Source organism: Anopheles gambiae, chromosome X (assembly GCF_943734735.2).
Source record: "Anopheles gambiae chromosome X, idAnoGambNW_F1_1, whole genome shotgun sequence".
NCBI classification, from domain to species: Eukaryota; Metazoa; Arthropoda; class Insecta; order Diptera; family Culicidae; genus Anopheles; species Anopheles gambiae.
The window spans coordinates 13,275,972-13,297,451 of record NC_064600.1 but is presented as its reverse complement, the minus strand read 5'-3'; the positions used below and the strand labels follow the sequence as shown (position 1 = coordinate 13,297,451).

General features: G+C 43.7%; 1 protein-coding gene across 5 annotated transcripts in view; it reads right to left on the bottom strand.

Annotated features, from left to right (window-relative positions):
* LOC1272318 (Ca(2+)/calmodulin-responsive adenylate cyclase) overlaps window positions 1–21,480 on the bottom strand; it is a 67,641-nt gene that overhangs the window by 38,348 nt on the left and 7,813 nt on the right. The gene's annotated exons all lie outside the window — the stretch shown is intronic.

Here is a 21,480-nt window from a genome sequence, read left to right as displayed (position 1 = left end):
TCGAACCCATTATTGGTGTTTGATTTGGTCCTTTCAGCGTTTTGGAATCTGCATAGAAAGGCATAAGCTGATTCCAAGTCTTCTGGTTGTGCGGTTTGTGCATATCCAAAATATGTTTTGCTCAGACCATTTATGAACGCAGCGAGGCATTCTTGTTCTAAAAACAGGTTAATTGCCTCCCAATGTGAAGCGTATACCGTATTCTGTCTTGCTACTGATTTCATATTGATCAAAATTTCTTTTGTTTTTCTATAGTGAAGGCTCAAAGATTCGTTTTGTTTTAGGTTCCACAGTTGTGTTTGATACGTTGCGATGTTGTTTCGATCGCCATAAACGTTCTGCAAAATATCTGCGACTTCATCAAAAGTAGTAGGGTTTCCGTTCACACAAATAGTGTCACGTGCTTTGCCCTCTATCTTATTAATTACGGTCTGTTCGTAGACACTGAATATTTCTGGTGCCACGTTGTTTCTGAAGAGGTCTAGTGTTTTTTTAACTGTTGTTAACCAACCGATTAACTGTTTTTTGTTTCCGTCGAATCCGGGAATGACCCTAATTGGATCCGGGATACGAAAATAGTCAGCACTGCGACTCGAGGTCGTTGGCTGTTGTTGTTGTTGGAAGCGTTGTAAACTATCGTTTTCCGCTTGGAGTGTGTTAACGCGTTCCTCTAACGAGCGCATAGATTCAATCAATGCGTGTATATTTTGTTCCATTTTCACTGGAATTTTCTTGTCCTTAGTGAAGTTCAAAGAACGAACTTTTGGGAAAGGGGTATATTTTGGCATTCAATGATAAAAATTGTTTGTTGCCTACCGCCTTTTTATTATAAGAGTAGGGGAACTTATGCTTTAGGATGTAACTCACCTTTTTATCCACGTGTCGGGAAATTAGAGTTTTCCGTTACCTGTCCTTTGCTTTGTCCTTCCTCTTCTTCTTCGGTCGCTCGTTGTCCACGGATTGGGTCAGCGATTGTCCTTCCTTTTCTTCCTTGGTCGCTCGTTGTCCACGGATTGGGTCAGCGATTGTCCTTCCTTTTCTTCTTTGGTCACTCGTTGTCCACGGGTTGGGTCAGCGATTGTCCTGCGTTGATTAGTTTACCCAGTAACGCTGGCTGGGGAGTCTTGCCACTAGCTTTTGTTCGAATGTTCTCTTCCAATTCTAAATAGTTGAAACCAACCGTTCGTGCACTTGTTCTTACACTTTATGAAATAATGAAATTCACGCGATCGTCACGAGTCAACCACGGATCGGGCGATGGAGCAAAGTCCGGGCGATACACAGATTTATTTCCGTTATTTCACTGCACTGTACTTGAACACTTGTCACTGAACGTGAATTGGGCCTAGCCGACTGCGCCAATTATGTTTACGATAGCCCGGAGTAAGTTTTAAAAAAACATTACTGGGGATCTTTATTTGCGAACTGCTAAACTAAGACTAAAGCTAACTTCTGGATTCGGTACTATTTAGCTAGGCTGGTGTTTTCGGTGCTGCCAGGTTTGCCGGTCACGTTGTCGTCCACGTTTATGATGATCATGTTGCCTCGATCCGTCTGAACATACGACACCACACCTGGTCGTGGGAACCTGCTTCCAGTGGAGTTCCCGTTGGAACTTGACTCCGCGCGTGGAGTAACATCGATGGCTCGCTTGCGACCGTTTTCTTACTCAGCACCTGTATCATAGCGCGTAGCGCATGTGTACATAACTCTACATTATTCTAACAAATTATATTAAAACTGAGAATGCAATAATTGTTTAATGAAAGGCGACCGCGAGCTTCTTCCAAAGGTAATAGTGATGAAATCCACAAAAGCACAACTCAAACGAATGAAATTATTCCATCGAATCAGAGTTTTCTATGGTTATTGGGTACAACAATCATATTTAATCTAAGCTCTACCTTAACGACTACTTTTTGGAGTACTAAATCTGGCGACAAACAATGATTTGCCCTTTACGTATGAAATTATGATCGAAAAAACTATGTCTCAGAATGGTAATGATCGGATTGAACATTACGCAAGATTTTAGAACGCATGCATAAAAAGCGTTTATCACGGTGAACATTGCCTTCATCCTTATCTACACCTTTCCCGAACAGCGCTGAGGCGGCTGAAGAACATGAAGGCTCCGGGTTTCGATGGGGTCCTCAACATCCTACTAAAGCACCTCCAAGTCATTTGCTTGATAAGCAATATCTTTCACAGGTGTCTTGAGTTGGGCTACTGGAAGTGCGCAAGAGTAGTGCCCATTCTCAAACCCAGCAAAGACCCCACGAATCCCGGAAACTATCGCCCAATCAGCCTCCTTTCCTCGCTAGGTGTTCAATAGCTCAAATAAATGATGTTGCTGAGAAGGCTTGTGGGCTTAGACTAAACTTTATTTTATAAAATATTCTTACATTATCCTATTTCATCCTAATCCTAAGGCATTTGACAATGTCTGGCAGAGTGGGTTTATTCATAAACTTGTCACGTTTTGCATACCAATGTACCTTACAAAGATAATTCAAAACTATTTACAACAAAGGACGTTCGGGGTACGACGCTCTCTGACGTACACTTACTTCCGGCCGGGGTGCCACAGGGTAGTTTGCTGGGTCCACTATTGTACATCCTGTACACTGCGGATATTCCAGCACTACCTTGTGATGGTCAAATTTTCTTGTTCGCAGATGACACTGCTATTGCGGTGAAGGGTAGATCTCTGACAGAGGTGAGCCGTCGTGCTCAGCGCTGCCTTGATACTTCTATACAATATGCTACAAGCTGGAAAACCCGTGTCAACGTGGCCAAGAGTCAGGTCATGATTGTCCCACATCGACGCAAACGGTCTTTGATCCCAACTATGCACAGCAGGGTTGAGGTTAACGGCGTTCTGGTCGAATGGACTAACAAGGTAAAATATTTGGGCCTCACGTTGGATAGTAAGATGCTTTCCCACGGACAGGTTGAGAGTATCTTACGCCAGGGTCAAACTCTCTTAATGAGTTTATACCCACTGATATCGCGCAGGTCCAGACATTCCTTTGTGGACAAACTAGCTGTCTTTAAACAAATCATTCAACCAGCGGTACTTTATGGTTGCCAGGTTTGGGGAACATGTGCCAGGGTACATTGCCAAAAAATACAGGTGATGCTGAAGAAAATGCTAAGAATGATAGCAAATTGCGATCGATACACAAGGAATTCAGATCTTTATGACACATGCGAAGTAGCTCCACTCGATAGCTACATACAACAGCAAACTCGTTTTTTTTATCATATCTCGTCTGAAGATTATACATATGTGTATATTTTTTCCATTTCAGGTACTACCAACGTTTGCAAGTTTATGAGCTCGTTCGTTTCCTGAGATTCGTATATCCAGGCTTGGAATCCAGCATAATGTAACATTGAACCTAATGCAGATTACTTCTATTGAAATAATGTGAGGGTCTTTTGTACGTCCATGTACCAACGCTGAGTATTGTACAGGTGACCCCCGAGATACGACTGTATTTGGGACCGAAAAAATGACCCAAAGCAAGGCGTCAGGCGAAATAGTCGTATGTCGAATATCTGGGAATATAAAGTTTATAACCGAAATAGAAGAGTCGGAATCTATGAAATATTATTTGAAATAATATACGATAATGTATTAATTTTCCTTCAAAAGCCGTTTACACGACATAAAAAATCAAAATCAAAATCGTCGTATCTGCAAATCGTCGTAACTCGAGAGGGTCGTAACTCGGGGGACGCCTGTAATAGGTTCATCATCATCATAAGAAGCAAACATTCAAATATCCATTTATTTTATCCAGGAAAACCTTCCTGATTTGATTCATATTTAGGGAATGACTTTGGATCCTGATTTATTTTTGATCTAGGCTGATGCTGGCTTTATAAAACGATTTTAAACGAATAAATTTTTTTATAGTACAATACAAACAATTTTGTTGTATCCTTTTAAAGGAATAATTTTCTTTTCAACGACGGCTATAGTTACAAAATGATTTTTCATTAAAATTTACACATAAGGAATGGAAAAATAAATCCAACTAATTTCCGAGCCCTGATGATATGATGTTGTCGAAGCCGAAAATGCTGGAATTGAATTACAAGAATTGAAATTAAATTCATTCCAGAGAGTTTTAAAATTTGAAATTGCCTTCACGGTACAAGCCGTTGCTGTTTGGGGCGAAAACTTCAAATCTTATCAGCCCCAAAGCAAAACTGCCACCAAAGAAAAGTTGCCCAATTTAAAGATGGATGGACAACGCTTGAGGTAGGGCAGAAAATAAAAACAACTTTTGGCCGGGAAGATCTGCATTTGCTTACCAAAAATGTGTACCACTGCACAGAAAATGCTCATTTCCTACAGGCGTCACGCATCCATACACACAAACACACACAGACGGAGCTTATGGTAAGGGGCCAGGGAAACGGCGGCATCTTTTTACGGCTGACTCCGCGCGCCCGCTGGACACTGCGCGAAAAGGCAAATCGAAAATAAACTTAATTTTCCGGACACCTCTTCTCGCGGTGCTGCTATTTTTTTTTTATTTCTCTTCTTATGTGTGATGTTTAGATTTTAGTTTAAAAAATTGTACCACCCACTAGCAGCAGGTGACCCTTTTAGCAATACACACACACACACAGGCGAACGAACACACCTGTCCCCCTTGTGCGTTGCCAATTCCTTCTGCCTCTTCATTTTCCACGCCACCGACGGGAGCGGCCAGCGCGTCTCGGATCGATTCTTTCCACCGGCAACAACCGATTTAACAGTTATGCGACACACACCCACCCATACACACAAACAGTGAGGTGTACGCGGCAGCTGAGGCAGGTCAAAAACATTCCATTTCTCCGATTTTTCGGTCCTTTCACCACAAACGCGGCCCCCCCCCCCACCCCCTCTGTCTGTCGGTTGCGGCATTCTCGGGACCGACGCTATTGAAGGAAAAGGATGCTTCGCTTGTGGGTGGCCAGAGAGAGTGTGTGTGAGAGAGAGAGAGAGAGAGGTCAGAGGGGATATACCAAAGTTTTCCGCTCGATCAAAACCACCCGTTTTTCTCGACCCCCGTGCTGGCCCGTTCATTGTCATGCTATAAAGCACCAATTTGTTCGCCTTTCACAAATAAAAATGTGCCGATTTAGAGATATACACGCCGTTCTAAAAATATTGGCTTCCCCCCCACCCGCCGGCCACACCCACTCACCACTCGCCCTTCTCTTCTCTACTATGTTCCTTTTTTTTCAAAGCGAGAAACAGTTGAAGCAAATCGAGGGGTGGAGAATGGAAAACATTTCCATTCGCTTTGCCGATGGAAAGGAGAAAGGGTTAGATTTCCCACCGACAAGGAGAAAGACGGAGGGAGAGATGCCACACACACACACACACACCAGGGAACGGATAGAATGGCGCCCCATCAGCATGAAAAGCAGGTCATTTAAAGGAAATGATATGAAATGCCGCCAGATGCCTCGATGGCGCGCACAATTGCCAACCGCTTTTAAGATTATAATTATTGCGATAGCATCTACGTTTACATACGTTCTTTTTTTTTTGCACCATTTCCACCATCGAGCGATCTACGGGATTAATTGCAAGCGTAAAGAATTACTAATTATTGGTGCCGAACTGCAGCAGCAACAGGAGCAGCAGCACCATCAGTACGATGTTCAACGCTTCGTTGCGGTGGAGCGTTCGTGGTTAAGTGCATGCGTCGCTGTACAGGTAAATGCAAGGTCGTGGGATCAAATCTCTCTCTTGACGTAACAAAAACACGTTGGCTTGTTCTCACTGGATTTTAGTCAATAAGAAAATTGATCGTATGAAGAAAACATCATGAATGAGAATTGCGTGCATGAAAAAAGTAGAATGCCATCTTTATAACAGTAAATATTATAAAAAAAACACACAATCATGAATTCCAATTTTCTTCTAGGCCTCCTCACTTAATGTCTGGATTGATAAATAAATGACGCTATTTTGTGACTCCTCTACAACACGGAGAGGCGGGCGAGCTCCCAAGAGCTCTCCGAATTCTTTGCACGTCCGTCCCAATGACGCTACTACTACCACGTGTGCCCGGGCAAGACAGTAAAACCGGCGCTGCTGGTGCCCTTCGCGTGGCGAAATTCCAGTGCACACACACGTCGGTTTCGCAATCATGTGGTGTGTGACTGTCTATATTATCTGCCAACAAAGTGCATCTCTCCCATTCCCTGAAAATCAAAAGGCACACTGACAGAACAGACACACGCCACAAATGCAGCGACCAAAGCCGGTCGGTCCATCACCGCTTTAACCGAAAAGCGCTTACAGTTGTTGAGAGGAATGGGAGGGGGGGGGGGGGGGAGGTAGCCCTTGAGCGTCTGCAAAACAGTTTAGCCTCCATAAAAAAAACCGCATGTCTCTCTGTCTCTCTCTCTGTCAATTTCTCTCTCTATCTCTTTTTCATTCCCATTTCCACTCAAACGCTCCACCGATAGTTAGCTTTTTTTACGACCAGAACGTGAATCGTCATTCGGACAATTTGTTGGGCTGTGTGCTGTGCCACGGTGCAACATTCTCTCTCTCTCTCGCTCAGCCCGTCCGGAAACGCTTCCCCGCCACAAAATACCATCCCACCCAACCCTACGGGGCTTCGGAAACGTTATTACGCGAATGCACATATATCCATCACTTTGCACGCTTTGTCGCGTCATTTAGCTTCCTCACACTAAACCTCAGCTCCCCGCAGCAGCCACCTCGCCCGCTCGCCGCTTTTCATCGCCGAAAGCTTTAAAGACGCTCTCAGGGCGGGGATAGTACATGTTTCAACGCGCGAAGATAATGCACCGCTCCTCGAGCATGCGAACATAAACCATCCTTCGCTGCGTTACTGTTTGCATTGCCTATAGGGAGGAGGGAAGGTGAGGAAAGTGTAAGTTAATACACACACAAAAACGGCCATGAACATGGAAAAGCCAAAAACACCAAGCGGGCGAAGCTGGAAAGCATTCCATCATCGACCCAGGGAGAGCCGAAAATCCCCCTCAACCTAACCGTCCCTCACTTGCCTCCGCCTCAGGAGTGAAACATTTCATAATAGTTTACTGAAGACACACACACACACACACACACATTCACAGCAAACAGTGAAACCTTAGCACCGTCTTCATCCGAGAGGCACACAGATTATGCAGTTCAACTGTCAACACTGTGCAGTATTGCCTCCCTTACCACAACCCATTCACACTCACACCTTGATCCACTCATGGGAAAGAAAAACGGAAACAGATTTTAACCGGCAATATCACACACACACACACATACACACACATAGAAATGCATTAGTAGCATGTTTGCCACAGTAAGTCGTCCCGAGATTTCGTCTTCCTTCGCTAAACTCAAAGAAGCGACGAATGCACGAGGCGCCCCTTTATGTTTGCTGTTGCATTTAAAAAGCATTACCTCCCTCTGTGCGTGAGAGCGAGACAGAGGGAAAGAGAGAGTGTGTTTCTTTTTTTGTTGTGTTATAAAAAGAAAAATATTGTGAAAAAAAAAACAAAATTTAAAGCGCCATAGAGGACAGAGAAACGCAACGTAACACATCTTAATGGCAAAATGTGTTTCCTTTCCTTCACTATCGGCTCGGAAATGTGTTGATTACAAACGATTTGCACATTGGTTATGCAGTGGACATAAAATCATAAAAGCGAGATGATGGGTTGCATGTTTTTTTTATGACGATTAGTAGGCATATATGATTGCTTTAATAGAACTGTTTTCGTGCAGAGATTGGATATTTTAAATGTTTATAACATACCAAAGGTGGTCCCCGCTTTCATGGGTTAAATTAGAAAGCTGAGCTTTAACCCTTTGCTTTACTGGGTATGGAGCCCTTCACGGTTGTAATCAGTTTTTTGTATGGTGTTTGACAGTTGGAGGCTGAAATCATGTAAACACTCCATACAAAACCACACACAAAACTAGCCAGCAATTTTCAGTCTAGATTATCTAGCCTCAAAGCTAGAATTAGATTCGAGTATCTGCTCGATGAAAATGGCAAAACAAGGTGGTATTTACATTTATCCTAAGATGCATTACAGAGATCTGGTGATAGAATCCAGAATCACAGTGTATGTAGTCCAGGTGGTCTCATAGAATGTTTTTATCACCAAATTTGAACAACACTTTTTGACAGAATGGGTGAAAACTTTTGTTCAAACAAGCTTTCTGGAGGTTTGACAAATACTCAAAACACTCTTAAAATCTTCATTCAGAAACAGAAGCGATGCAAATCAGACTTCTAAATTAAACCTATATATTATATTAAACCTGTTATTATTATATATTAAACGTGTATATTATACCATCTTAGATAGCTGCTCGAAAACTGCTATACAATGCATACAGCTAACAGGCTGAAATTTCAGCCTACCAACTTAAAACGGAAAGGACCCCATTATTGGACAACTTGGGTAGGGTTTTCCATTCGTAGTTGACTGTAATTATTTGTTCAATCATATTCAATCTCTAATTCGTGTATATCTCCGATTTTTCAACTTGGTTCATTCGTTTTTTAAGCAAATGTCCACAAATTATTTATACTAATTTTTAAAACAAAATCTTGAGGGAAACTGAATTAACTCTATCGTTACTGTCTTGGCTAAGTTCTTATTTAGTAAGCAGCAAATACAGAAATTAATAGAAACGAGTCTCAAAAAACGTTCAAGAGCACTTCAGAAGTTGCGTAAAGCAGTCATCTCCACTTAAATTTTTGCTATTTTTATATTAATGGTCCTACGAGTATCTAAAATGCATGTGTTCATTACGAGGCAATTATAACCACTACTACTATAACCGATCTTTATTGTCTAAAGTCCTTCAACATGTCGTTTGTTGTTGTTCTTGAGTATTGTTTAATTATATGGTGTCCCTAATTCGACTGTTTGGGTGAATAAGCTTGAATCAGTCCAAAGAAAATGTACCCTGTTACTTTATAAAGCAACACGCCCTGCTGCAATTCGTCCGTACCACACACGGTACCTAATGTTGGGAATTCTATCTTTAAAATATCGATAAAGGTTTGCCCCAAGTGTTTTTGTGACAGAAATACTCTCAATCCAAATTAACTATGGTCCGGTTACAGGGTTATGCAAGATGATTTCAGAGATATTTAATAACTTTAGGATACAAGCACGACGGATTTTTGAAAAAATAACACAAATTCCATGTGACCTTTAACTGCAAGGGACACGTTAAAAAAGCTAATTCCGAACCCACATCGATCCTGGGACTGTTCTCGAGCCATTCCTCTAATATTACAGAGTTCATCCTGGTACTGGAACTGATTCCAATCCCAGACAGGTGTCTGAATTGGTCAAGAACCTGCAACAGATCCTTACACCATATCGATAGTGAAATTCCGATCCCATACCAGGGATCAGGGAACAGTCTTGAAGCTGCTCCCAAAGCCGTATAGATCCTGGATCTGATTCCTGACCCCAAAGAGGTCCTGTCACATATACCTACCGGTAATGGAACGGATCCCGAACTGTTTCTAGAGGTTCTGATAAAGATTCCATTTCCGTCCTGGAACATATCCTGACACCATTCCAGATCCTGATACTGCACCCTTTATAATTCGTCTCCAAAAATTAATATCTGAATCTGTCTAAGTCAAGGAACTATCCATGCCAGTGGTATTCCTATTTGTTGCTTTTTGTAGTTGCATTGCGGAGTCCCACGGTATTATCAGCAACTCAAAGGACATAACAACATTCCCGTCCTGGGTTTAAGTCTCGTATGGGCCTAGGCAAGAATTGACTATCCGGCTGCGTACTACTTATTAAGTCTGGAAAGCCTGTATAGGCCGGCAATGACCCGTTACCGCTAAAAAGTTGCAGTTACATGTTTATAGAAATGTTGCCGCGACATTTTCATACATCCAGACATAAAGTAGGACACTTCTGACTTCGAGACCTACTAGACAGTTGTTTGGCCCACTTATTGTAAAAATTTCCTAACACGTCGTAGTTGACATTCTTTAACAATGCTTCAGCCAAAAACTCAGTCGAAAAACTACGTAAACGCTCTGATCGCTTCTGATCGTTACTTGTATCGCCCATGCCTTACTTCGCAAAATACTCAAAAAGAAGTTGGCGTTGCGTTTCCCATAGCCTAAGCGATTGCCATTGTATGGATGTAAACGCAGCAAAAACCAGCCAAGGAATCGTTGGATAGTAACGCTCTCTACCCTAAGCAATGCGGTCAGGCCCGTCTCTACTGACTAATAAATAATAGCTAAAAAAAACTCCGCACATAGATAATTTAAACGCATGACGGCAAATTACACCATTGGTGCCGTGACTAGGATGTGCCTATTACTTCGTACATTAAGTCGCATTTGTCAACAACCATAACGCTTGAAGCGTGGTTTTGGATGCAATAACTTGTAATTGATAGTACCATAAAAAAAAAACAATATGTTTACAATTGCACACCAAACTTGTCTCTTACCAACGGCATTTTAGCTCAGGATAATAAAACAAAAATCAAATTTGTTGCGCTTACAAACTGTTGTTCGGGGAGGTTGTGGCGAATTGCCTCTTTACAGCAGCGCTAAATGCTAATGCAGGGGAGTACCGTTTCGTCCGACGTGCGAATAATTACAAATTGTAACCCCGTGACAGTGGTGCCGACCCCTCCGGACACTCGGACGCTTTTGATCAATCACGTTTGAAGGAAAAAATTAAATAAAGCTCCCGCTTACCCCGTCCCCAACCATTCCCTCAATCATTACAACTATCAACCCGTAAGGGTATTATTCAATTAAAGTGGGAATGATGAGGAGGCGCAGGGTTTCTCTTTTATCGCAATGTCCCTCGCAATGCCGCGCGCAAAGCGCACTTTAATGCTGCGAACCTGAACGCGCGCACAATACCAAAACATCCTTTTCGCCGCCGACGGGGATGCGTGTACAAAAAAAAGGGTTACAGCAACAGCTCCGCGCGAAAGGAGCAAGATACGCGCAAACACACCCCGACACACAAATGCACACAACAATCAACAATAGACCGGCAACAGCGCAATCAAATAGCGCAAAAAAAAAAAACCGTACATCTGTCCAATACCTTCCCGCCGTCCATCGGACAGGTTGAAAATACACAGCAGAATCAATCAAATCAAATTAGCTAACGCTGCTCTCATCCCTCGCTCTCTCTCTATCTCTCTCTCGTTGCTACAGGGGGGTCCACAGCGGTAAAGGTGGTAACGCTGAATCGAAGACACGTGGACTGTGTGTGTATGTTCTACTGCAAACATTTTTATATCCTCGCCATCGAGCCGGGACCACACACAGCAAATGGAACGGAGAAATTGAATTGACACAGCGCGCGGCGTTGGTTGGTCACGCGAAAAGCGCGGCCTTGCGCCGGACGCGTATCTGTTGCGAACAACAGTCTCATCTTCTGGTTCGTTGGCTCGTTGGTTGGGGTTTTTATTCTTATGTTTACGTTGTTACCCCCCCGGCCCGAAGGTGCCACACGCTAACAACAGAGAGAGAGAGCGCGTGGAATCGATCGGGGTTTTCCTCCACCAAACGAGATGCATTTTCCGCCTCGAGATGCAGCGGACGGTGGTGTAGCACACACAACAGCGTGCGCTGGAGGATTTCATGCACGTCCCACACACACACACACACAATTTTCCCCCGATTGATCGAAACCGATCGAAACCAGAGCAAACAGAGGCGCGCGGCGGTGCGAGAAGACGACAGCAGGGCAGCGGTTTTATTTTTATATACCACCGGATACAAAACACTTGATGGAAAAAGATTGTGTTTCTTTTTTTTGTTTTCTTTCGCCCCGACGACAACACAACGAAGCTCTTCGCTGGAGCAAGCATCCTTCGCCACAAGCAATGGGGTTTGATTGCAAACTTAATTTTATTGCGAAACCCCGAAAATACTGTGAATGTGTTTCTCTCTCTTTCCGCAATAGTCTAGCCTTTCCCAACTACACTGGAGCGAAAAATGATGGCATCTTTAGAACGGTGAGGAAAAACCACACTAGTGATGGGTACAGTTGGCAATAATCCGGAGTCGACTCCGATCCGACTATGATAAATTCGGATTCGATTCCGGAAGGTAGGTCCATCCTGTATTATTCGGAGACGTTTGGAATCATTCGGAGTCGGAGTCGTCCGGAGTTAATGGAAGTCGGAGTCATCCGAAGTCGTGCAGAGTCGTCCGGAGTCGCCAGGAGTCTTTCGGAGTCATTCGGAGCCGTTCGGAGTCGTTTGGAGTCGTCCGGAGTCGTCCTAACAAACGACTGTCGACGTCCTAACATACTCCGAACGACTCTGGATGACTCTGGACTACTCTGGACGACTCTGAACGACTCTGGAGAACTCCGGACGACTCTGGACAACTCCGGACGACCTCGGACGACTCGGGCCGACTCCGGACGACTTCGCACGACTCCGTGTGGGTTTGAGCGACTCCGGACGACGCTGGGCGACTCTGACTCCGGGCGGATCCAGTGGTTCCATTTTCTCGGAGTCGAAATCTGACTAGCAATAGTCGGAGTCGGTTCGAAGTCGTGGGTGCATTCCAGAGAGCACATCACTAAAACACACACATCAACTAATCAGCTGCTCCTTTCCGTTTGTAGCGTAGCAAGGACAGCTCTTCCCGGTTACTGAGCGTTACTTTGTGTGCTGTGCGTAACGCTCCACGAATTTAACACCCTGCAACTGTGCCTCACCACTTGCTTTCTCAGCAGCCCCTCTAGTTAATTGTGCTAAAGAGGATAAGCCTGTAGCTTGTCATGGATGTCCAGATGCCATGCGAATATAGGAGCCTCCACAATTAAGCGCACGCTGCTCCCGGAGATGGTTCTATTTCCGTCCTGGAGTCAAGGCGCAAGGTCGCCCGGAAAACTCGATTAAACTCACAATCACACAGACACACACACACACACAAACGCGCGTAGGCGTGAAAAAATCCTCTATCCATCGCTCAAATCGCTCGCTACAAAGTAGCCTTGCCACAACAGATTCGCTCCATTCCCTCAGGAAGTTCTAGAGCTGTTGGGAGGGGTCGTCAAAGTGGAAGAGTAACGTGGCAGTGGAAAGGTGCGGCGGTGTGGAATCGATCACCTTACCAAGCGACACACACACACACACATGAGTGACAATCCAGACGCTTAATCGGGCATGGAAAATTGGAGCAATAAGGCAGAAAACCGGGACGACGACGGCGACAGCAACAGAAGACGGTCTTGTTCCGCTTTTTTTTTGTTTCACCATTGCGGATCCTCTCTACGACCTCGTCGTCCGCACGTCCACCGAGCAGTGTGTGTGTGTGTGTGTGTCTCGGCATCTCGGTCAATTCCGCTACGTATGCCATACTGCTGTTTTTTTCTCCTTTACTCGACCCGCTAAAAATAGTTCCATCCGGAATGCCAGAGCAAACAAAACGGGGAAAAGGGAAGGGAAGGACAGAGAAAATGATAGATCGTGTGTCGAAGACATTTAGCAAACCAGCGCGGGCACAGGCGCTGCTCCGATTTTGGAGCATTAAAATTCTGCACAGGAAGAAGCAGGCTTCCAGATCAAAGGGAATTTCGGCTGCTGAGTTGGTGATACCGCTTTAGTGAACCTCCAGATATTGGTGTTTGAGTTTTTCTTGGACCTTAAAAAAGCGCTCCTTCTTGAAGGCCAGTTTTTGTATTGAGGGTCGCACCGTTGTTGAAGTATGTAAAAACTTCCAGAGCCCGTTAGTTACTAATGTCCCCGACCGGTGTAGTAACTGCCGGCGAGATGCAGGATTAGCAGATACCAGTGACGAGAGTAGCAGAGAGATCATTATCGGCAAATAATGCCATCATCATCATCATCGTTAGAAGAGTTCCTCATTCCATCCAACAACTCCAACACAAACCTGCCGGACCGAGACACCGAGAACTTCACGACACACCTGAAAGCTCGGGTGATGATGCAACCAATTCACTCTCAGATTGGAATGGGGAACGCAAAAGGTTACAGCAGCAGTTTCGATTTAGGCGCCACTTTTCATGGAGTTTGTCCGTTGCCTTCATCCACACGTGCGGAAGTGTCTTGCAAGCTGCAATTCTGACGTATTCAAACCGACACGCTGAGCGGAGAATGCTCTTTTCCCTCCCGAATTGACCTTTTCCGCAGGCGGGCATAGGCTGGTAGGAGGTGGGGAGAAGCAGCTCCTCTGCGAACCAAGCAACCACCTAATGGATCGATGTAAACATTTTTAATTAGCTGCTGGTGCATAGCTGGGGTTCGCGCACTGACGCGAGTTCGTTCGGGAGTTCTCTCGTGAGGAATTCTCGCAATAATGGATACCAACACACCACCCGCAACACTCGAGAATGAGAGTTCCGGAGGTCCCAACTTTCCTCGGCTGGGCACCGCAGGATGCGCACAGATCCGCGGCACAGCTCCAGAGACTCGCTGCTGTGTGTGTTCAGGAAAACATTTAATGAGTTAATTTTGCATCGGAGCGACGACTTCCGGCGCCTCATTATCGATGGCCACCGTGGCTCGTTATCGCCGACCTCGCGGACACTCGCACGGAGGGCAAAGACGGTGCCGTGTTGTGTTGTGGTGTGCGCCAGAGAGACCCACCCATGGCCGCGCGGGAAAAAAAAAACAAAACAGAAACCGGAACCAGGAAATAAAACACAATTCATCTTCATGGCTTTGTTGTTGCTCTCCCTAATTAACGCGCGCGAACAAATGGCCAACTATTTGCCAACGCGCGGCGGCAGAACTGACTTCTTCTCCGGATTCCCCTCCGCCTGGTGCTAGGTAGTAGGCGGCAGAGGTTTCAGCTGCGAGGTGGAGGCGGCGCGATAAACTAATAATTGGATCGGACATACATCTCGGCCCCCCTCGGGTAAGGGGGCGCAATTCCGGGCCGCCCAACAGGTTGCCCAACGACGAGGGAAAGACGAGATTCGCTCTGGACAGAATAATAATAATAAAAAAAGAGTTTCGACTAGCATCAGCTCTCGGTGCCTTCGCTCAGATTTATCATTATCGTGCAGGACAGAACAATAGGTCATACCCTGGGGCGGGGGAGATATAGGCGCCCACACAACCCAACCTCCTCGGGTCCCATTGTGTCATTGGAGGATGATGAATTTGCGTCACAACAAAATTGCATCCATTTGCGATGCTCCACGGCCAAGGGGGACGCGCGGGATGCATCTCTCCATACCTACCATGTCCTACGCCTCACTCAATTGTTTGTTGTATTGAGCTCTTCTTGAGCTGGGAAGGGCTTGGTGTCAAGACAAGAGTTGATGAATTTTGTAGCTTACACTTGCAAGTCGAGTACATTCGAGAGAGAGAGAGAGCGAGAGAGAGCGACAGAGAGCGACAGAGAGCATCTTTCCCGCGCTGCTATATGATAAGGTAGGTCCGGGAGGGCACATTTTACGACACCTACGCAGCAACAACAGAACGCAGAAGGACGGTAGAACGAATCCTATCTGGGATGACATTTAGAGCGCTCCATCAAGGGCCCCGTTCGCATTGTATTCTATTGAGCACTCCTTCAACGACGATTGTGTCCGATTCTACGCTTCTTATCGCAACTTTCATTCTCTCTCTCTCTCTCTCCCAGAAGTGCCTACACAAGCGACGGTTCGTTTTTCAAAGAACACATTTGGCATTTTGTTTTTTTTTTTCTTTAACACAGAAGCGCGTAATCTCTAATTGATGCCTCATATTACGACCGTTGGAAGAACATACGAATTGCATGGAACAGTTGCCTTCTTATTTTCATGTAGAACGTCTTCCAATGTTCGGTAGAATTTTGAAAACTTCTTGCTTAATCTTCGACAGAGATCTGTCATTTTTCACATTCAATGCTTTATATTAGGAATTGGAATGGGCCAGAAATGACCAGTCCCGTGGTACAATCGTCAGCTCACACGACCTAACAACAAACTCATCGTGGGTTCACGCCTCGTATGGACTGACCTGACGGCCTATGCAGTATCTCTAGTATGTACTCTCGATCGCTTTAGCAGACCGACATGACACCAACCCAAGCGGAAATTTTCGGACGATAACTCATACACTCTCATAATTTAACAAGCAATATATGACAGTATGTGTGGTTCTTCCATTCGTAACATTTCGCTCTCCAAGCCAAGCGTTGAAGCAGGTTATGTGTATTTCTTTTTGACTATTATGTGCAGTTTGCATTTAAATCAGTTGTGTTCTTTCGTATCGTATCATTCATATAAACACCAACAATGTAAAAACTATTAAACTTCAAAATGTCTAACGCTAGACGTGCAATGAAGATAGCAAATATGCCATTGCACGCGGTTGTAGTTATGTGCCGAAAAAAGTCTGAATCTCGTACACTATTTCGTTTGTCAAATCGTGCACGAAATATCAATCGAAAACACAGCCGAAAAGTGACATTTTCACTCGCTTGGGAAGGGTTGTCCCAAGTAGCAACCGAAGCTTTTTTCTCCCAGTTTCAACCCCCTCATGTCCACAAACTGCCTTCGCTTACTATTCCTATCCCGTTTCTACATTCCACAACGTTTGTTGCGTTCTCGCTCATCAGGGTGTTAGTCAATTCTCTCTTGCCACACGAAGAGAATTCTCCTGCACACTTCGTGTGTTGGATTCTACCCATCCCTGTTGAACACACGTCATTTTCTTCCATCGCACTCATCAGGGTGTTTGGTCTTTTCCATCCAAGCCAAAGAGCGACTTCAGTGTGCTCTGAACCGTGGATGTGAGAGTGTGTGTTTGTGTGCTGCGTGAACTATTTTTCCTGCGTGAAACACTTTACATACTGCGCCATCCGCGGTGTTCTTTCTGCTTCATCGGAGGACGAACTTCTATCATCTAATTGTTTGGGTAAGTGTCTTTTTCTAAGTGTCTAGTGCTATGTGACATTTATTCTAATTCTAATATTATTCTAATATGCAATGTTTTGCACATTACAAGTTTCAGATGTGTGCTGCTACCGCTAGCTGTTCCTCAAACTACTTAAAAAGTGTGACACTGTGTGCACAGGCGTTCAAGTTTCAATTGATCCTCAAGCACAAAGGTAAGTTTGTCACATCTTTAAATGAAGTGTAATCTTTTTAACAAAGTGTGTCTATTAATTGTGTATTTTCATCAACAGCCTTCATACAACACCGCGGTTGAGGCGCGCCAAATCTGATGACATCTTTCCTGAACCAAGCAGGCTGAACACGCGCACCACCACGGGCTCCAGCGCGGTGTGAAGAGGGAAGAAGAAAAGGCAGAATTGGAAACAGCCGCACCAGGCTTCCAACCACCGTGTGTGTGTGTATGTAAGTATGTGAGAACACATGTGTGAATCCTCTTGTGGGAACTGCAAAAAGAAGAGAATAAAGAGTGTGAAGCAGCTAGACTGCCGCAACCAAATCAAGAGAGTGAATTCTCATTTCAATCCGAAAAACTGGGAGAGAGTGATGACATGCGAGAGAGAATAAAACTAGAAACACGAGAGAGGACACGAAGCGCTTTCGGGTTTTTTTTCGCCTTCGCGCACTTTTTGCTTTATGCGCGCGAAAAAGTGAGCCTTGATCAGCGCGATGGCTCCCATACAAAGGCCTTCGGCTTTGCTATCTGGGGTTACGCCTAACCAGAAGAAAAAGAAGAACAATGCCCAATAGGCCCGTAGTGCTAAACTGCGGCTAGCACATTCAATCGCATCGCACATTTTCCTGTTTTTTTTCTATATCTTGAAAAGATATGATTTCGGTCAATATGGAGCCGGTCTGATGGTACAGTCGTCAACTCGTACGACTTAACAACACGCCCGTCATGGGTTCAAGCCCCGAATAGACCGTGCCCCCATACGTAGGACTGACTATCCTGCTATGGTAACAATAAGTCACTGAAAGCCAAGCTCACTTCACTAGAGGGTACAGACAGACCTTGACCGACAATGGTTGTTGTGCCAAAGAAGAAGAAGAAGAAGAAGGATGATTTTAATTAAATTTCAATTTTTTTTCTTTAATATGAATTTTGTTGCATTTTCTGCACCTTTCCATTACATCGAAAATCCTATTTGATATACCAATATCCAAATTGTCCAATAGTTTTTGACGAACATCTCTCAAGCTTTCCAAATAGCGAATTATAATGTATTTACATCGGAAAACTGGCAATATTTTTGCATACTTCCTTAACAAAATTATTCTTTCAATATTTTCTACCGAATTACGATCAAATTTGTGGAAGGGTCATTGTAAAATTATCATTTTTTTACTAACTATATTATAAATTTCTAACCATCCCAAAATTTTGATCCTTAGCTGGTAGAAATTATTGATAGAATAATTGTGATTAGAGTGTATTGCAAAAAAATTGCCAGTTTTCCGATTCAAATATAATTCAGGCTATTTAGAAAGCTTGAGAGAGGTTCGTAATAAACTATTGGACAATTTCGACATTAGTATATCAAATAGGATGTTCGATGTAATGGAAGGTGCATGATAAAATGCAACAAAATTTAAATTAATGAACATCTATTGTTATAAAATTTAAGTAAAATCTACCTTAAATCGTAATTTATTCCATTGCAGTGAGAGAAATTGGATGATAAAAATAACGTAAATTAGTTATTGCAAGAGCTTTATGCATGGTAAAATATTTAAAAATGAGCTCAATTCCTTTTTCACCACCACAAACAAACACTCCATATTGACCATATATCTTATGGGCTACTTGATCTAATCGGTGGAATGTTTCAAATAGTTAGGGGGATGTTAGCAACGTTGCTGTGGAGTTTTGCAGTCACATGGGGGAATATTTTAACCAATCCCGAAAAGTATTCAAAACAGCTATGGAGTTTTGCATCCAGCTATGGAGCGCTCAGTTGTAGCGCTGTAGAAATCAAATGTAGGGTTTTCAAAAGAACCACATGATGATTTTTGAGTTTTCCGCGCCTCTAACGGAAATGAGGATGAAAGATGTTGTTATTGCTGAAAATACAAAATATGTAGACAGCAGCACCAGTTCTTTACGTACGCGGAAATACCGGGCAAATATCGAGCAATGAAAACAAGCCGCTGTGCACTTTGAACGTTTGAAACTTCATATGGTAACCAAACTATTCTATGTTGTACACAAAAGATTTTGTTTTTCATTTTTTGTTCTTGTTTTATTTGCTCACAACTTTGTTGCTGCGAAAATCAAATGCGATCTGTTATCGATTTCGACTATCCACACCGTCTGTTGACGCAAATGTTGGTCAAACGCTTCGAAACATGGAATCTGTAACAGATATGTATGTTCCGGGTGCATTCTTTCGTATTGCTAACTCACCTCGAAGTGTTACAGGCACGGTTTGCGAAGGGTAGAATGTAAAAAAAAAGGGTATTGCACTGAGCTTTGTAGAGAGCTAAAAGACGCAACAGCTGATTTGCCAGACTAAGCAGCCTGCCCAGACTAAACAATTTATAGCGTTGCATCCAACGGACTGCATAGTTATTAGTGATGGGTAAATACCAAACTATTCCAAAGTCGGATCGACTTGGGGTTTGGTAGTTACGGAATAAAGCCCGCAGTCATCCGGACTCATCCGAAATTATTCATACATGACCGAGGTCATCCGGACTTGATCCGAATCTGTAAAAATTATTGCAAGAATACAATATTTCATTTAGAAAGAATTATACTATACTACGACTGTTATACTGAATCGTAAATATTAGGCATGGGCAAAACGATTCTTTTCACCGAACGCGAACGAACTAGTTCGCTCACCAAAAAGAACCGAACGTGAACGACGATTCTTTCGTTCTTTTTTTCATGGGGTTTTTATTCACAAAGAACATTCGTTATTTTTTTCATTTACCCACCATAGACGCATACTGTAGCCAAAGAAGTACTCATTCTGCGGTTGAAACCAATCATTTAAAAACATTAAATAAATCAGCCCATCTGCTGTTTGGTCAACACAATCTATCGCAAAACCGACCAAAAACTAGCATGTAAAAAACTAATACGAGCAAAAATGTCTCCAGCATATATTGTACCCTATGTCTTATACACACTCAAGGATTCTATAAAAAAAAAACTACTTAAACATGGATAAACATGATGAGCGCAATCGTTTCAGTTCAGTTCATTCGCGAACAATGACTAATGCGTTTGAACGGGCTCGATCTATTGAATTGTATAGGTATAATTTACACACCAACAGAACACAGATCGAACACCAGTTCGAACGCGTTCGATGAATTCAGTTGTGTAGGTACGATTTCCACACCAACAGAACACAGATCGAACACCAGTTCGAACGCGTTCGATGAATTCAGTTGTGTAGGTACGATTTCCACACCAACAGAACACAGATCGAACACTAACCGATCAGATCGAACGCGTTCGATGAATTCAGTTGTGTAGGTACGATTTCCACACCAACAGAACACAGATCGAACACCAGTTCGAACGCGTTCGGTGAATTCAGTTGTGTAGGTACGATTTACATACCAACAGTACACAGATCGAACACTAACCGATCAGATCGAACGCGTTCGATGAATTCAGTTGTGTAGGTACGATTTACACACCAACAGAACACAGATCGAACACCAGTTCGAACGCGTTCGATAAATTCAGTCGTATAGATACGATTTCCACACCAACAGCACACGTATCGAACACTGCTGGACAAATTCGACGGCGTTCGAGGAATTGAGTTGTATGGGTACGATTTCAACACCAACAGGGTACATTTTGATCTCTGACGACCCGTTCGCACGGTGCGAGAAAGAGCGAGAAAGCAATATGATTTTGCACGTTTCATTACCACATTTATGTGTGCCGTCAAACACTGACGGAACGTTCGAACGTGTTCGGTGTAGTCAGTTTCTTCCAAAAGTCCTGGTCGTTCTTTTTGTTAAGAATCTCGTTCGTTCGTTCACTTTACCGAACTGTTCGAACGGTGCGATTCTCGTTCATTTTACACATGCCTAGTAAATATTCGATGCTTTCTTTGACATGGCAACACACTCATCCAGAATTGTCAGAACGCTAACGGACAGACATTTCTGGAATTTGGAATTTGCATCGCCAAACTAAACTACTTGATCGGACTCATCCCGACTGACCCGGAATTGCGGAGTCGAATCCGATTATGATCCGGAGTCGGAATCATATATTGAGCACCGGAGTCGGTGTTGATACACGACTCCACTCAGGATGTACCGATCAAGAATAATTAGATCCAGTGAAGAAGAGAGTAATTAAGCGATAGGCTCACTGTAGACGCCAAAAACCAACAAGATATCCAAAAACCAGTGTCTGAAATGTCTACATTAGTTGACAATAATCAAACTACGGCATCTCGCAGGTCCAATTCTGCAGGGCCGAGTAGACCATCTCATCTAATATCATCGATTTAGATATCTCAGTTGCATACCATCGAGATGAATATCGCAGAAGCTAATTTC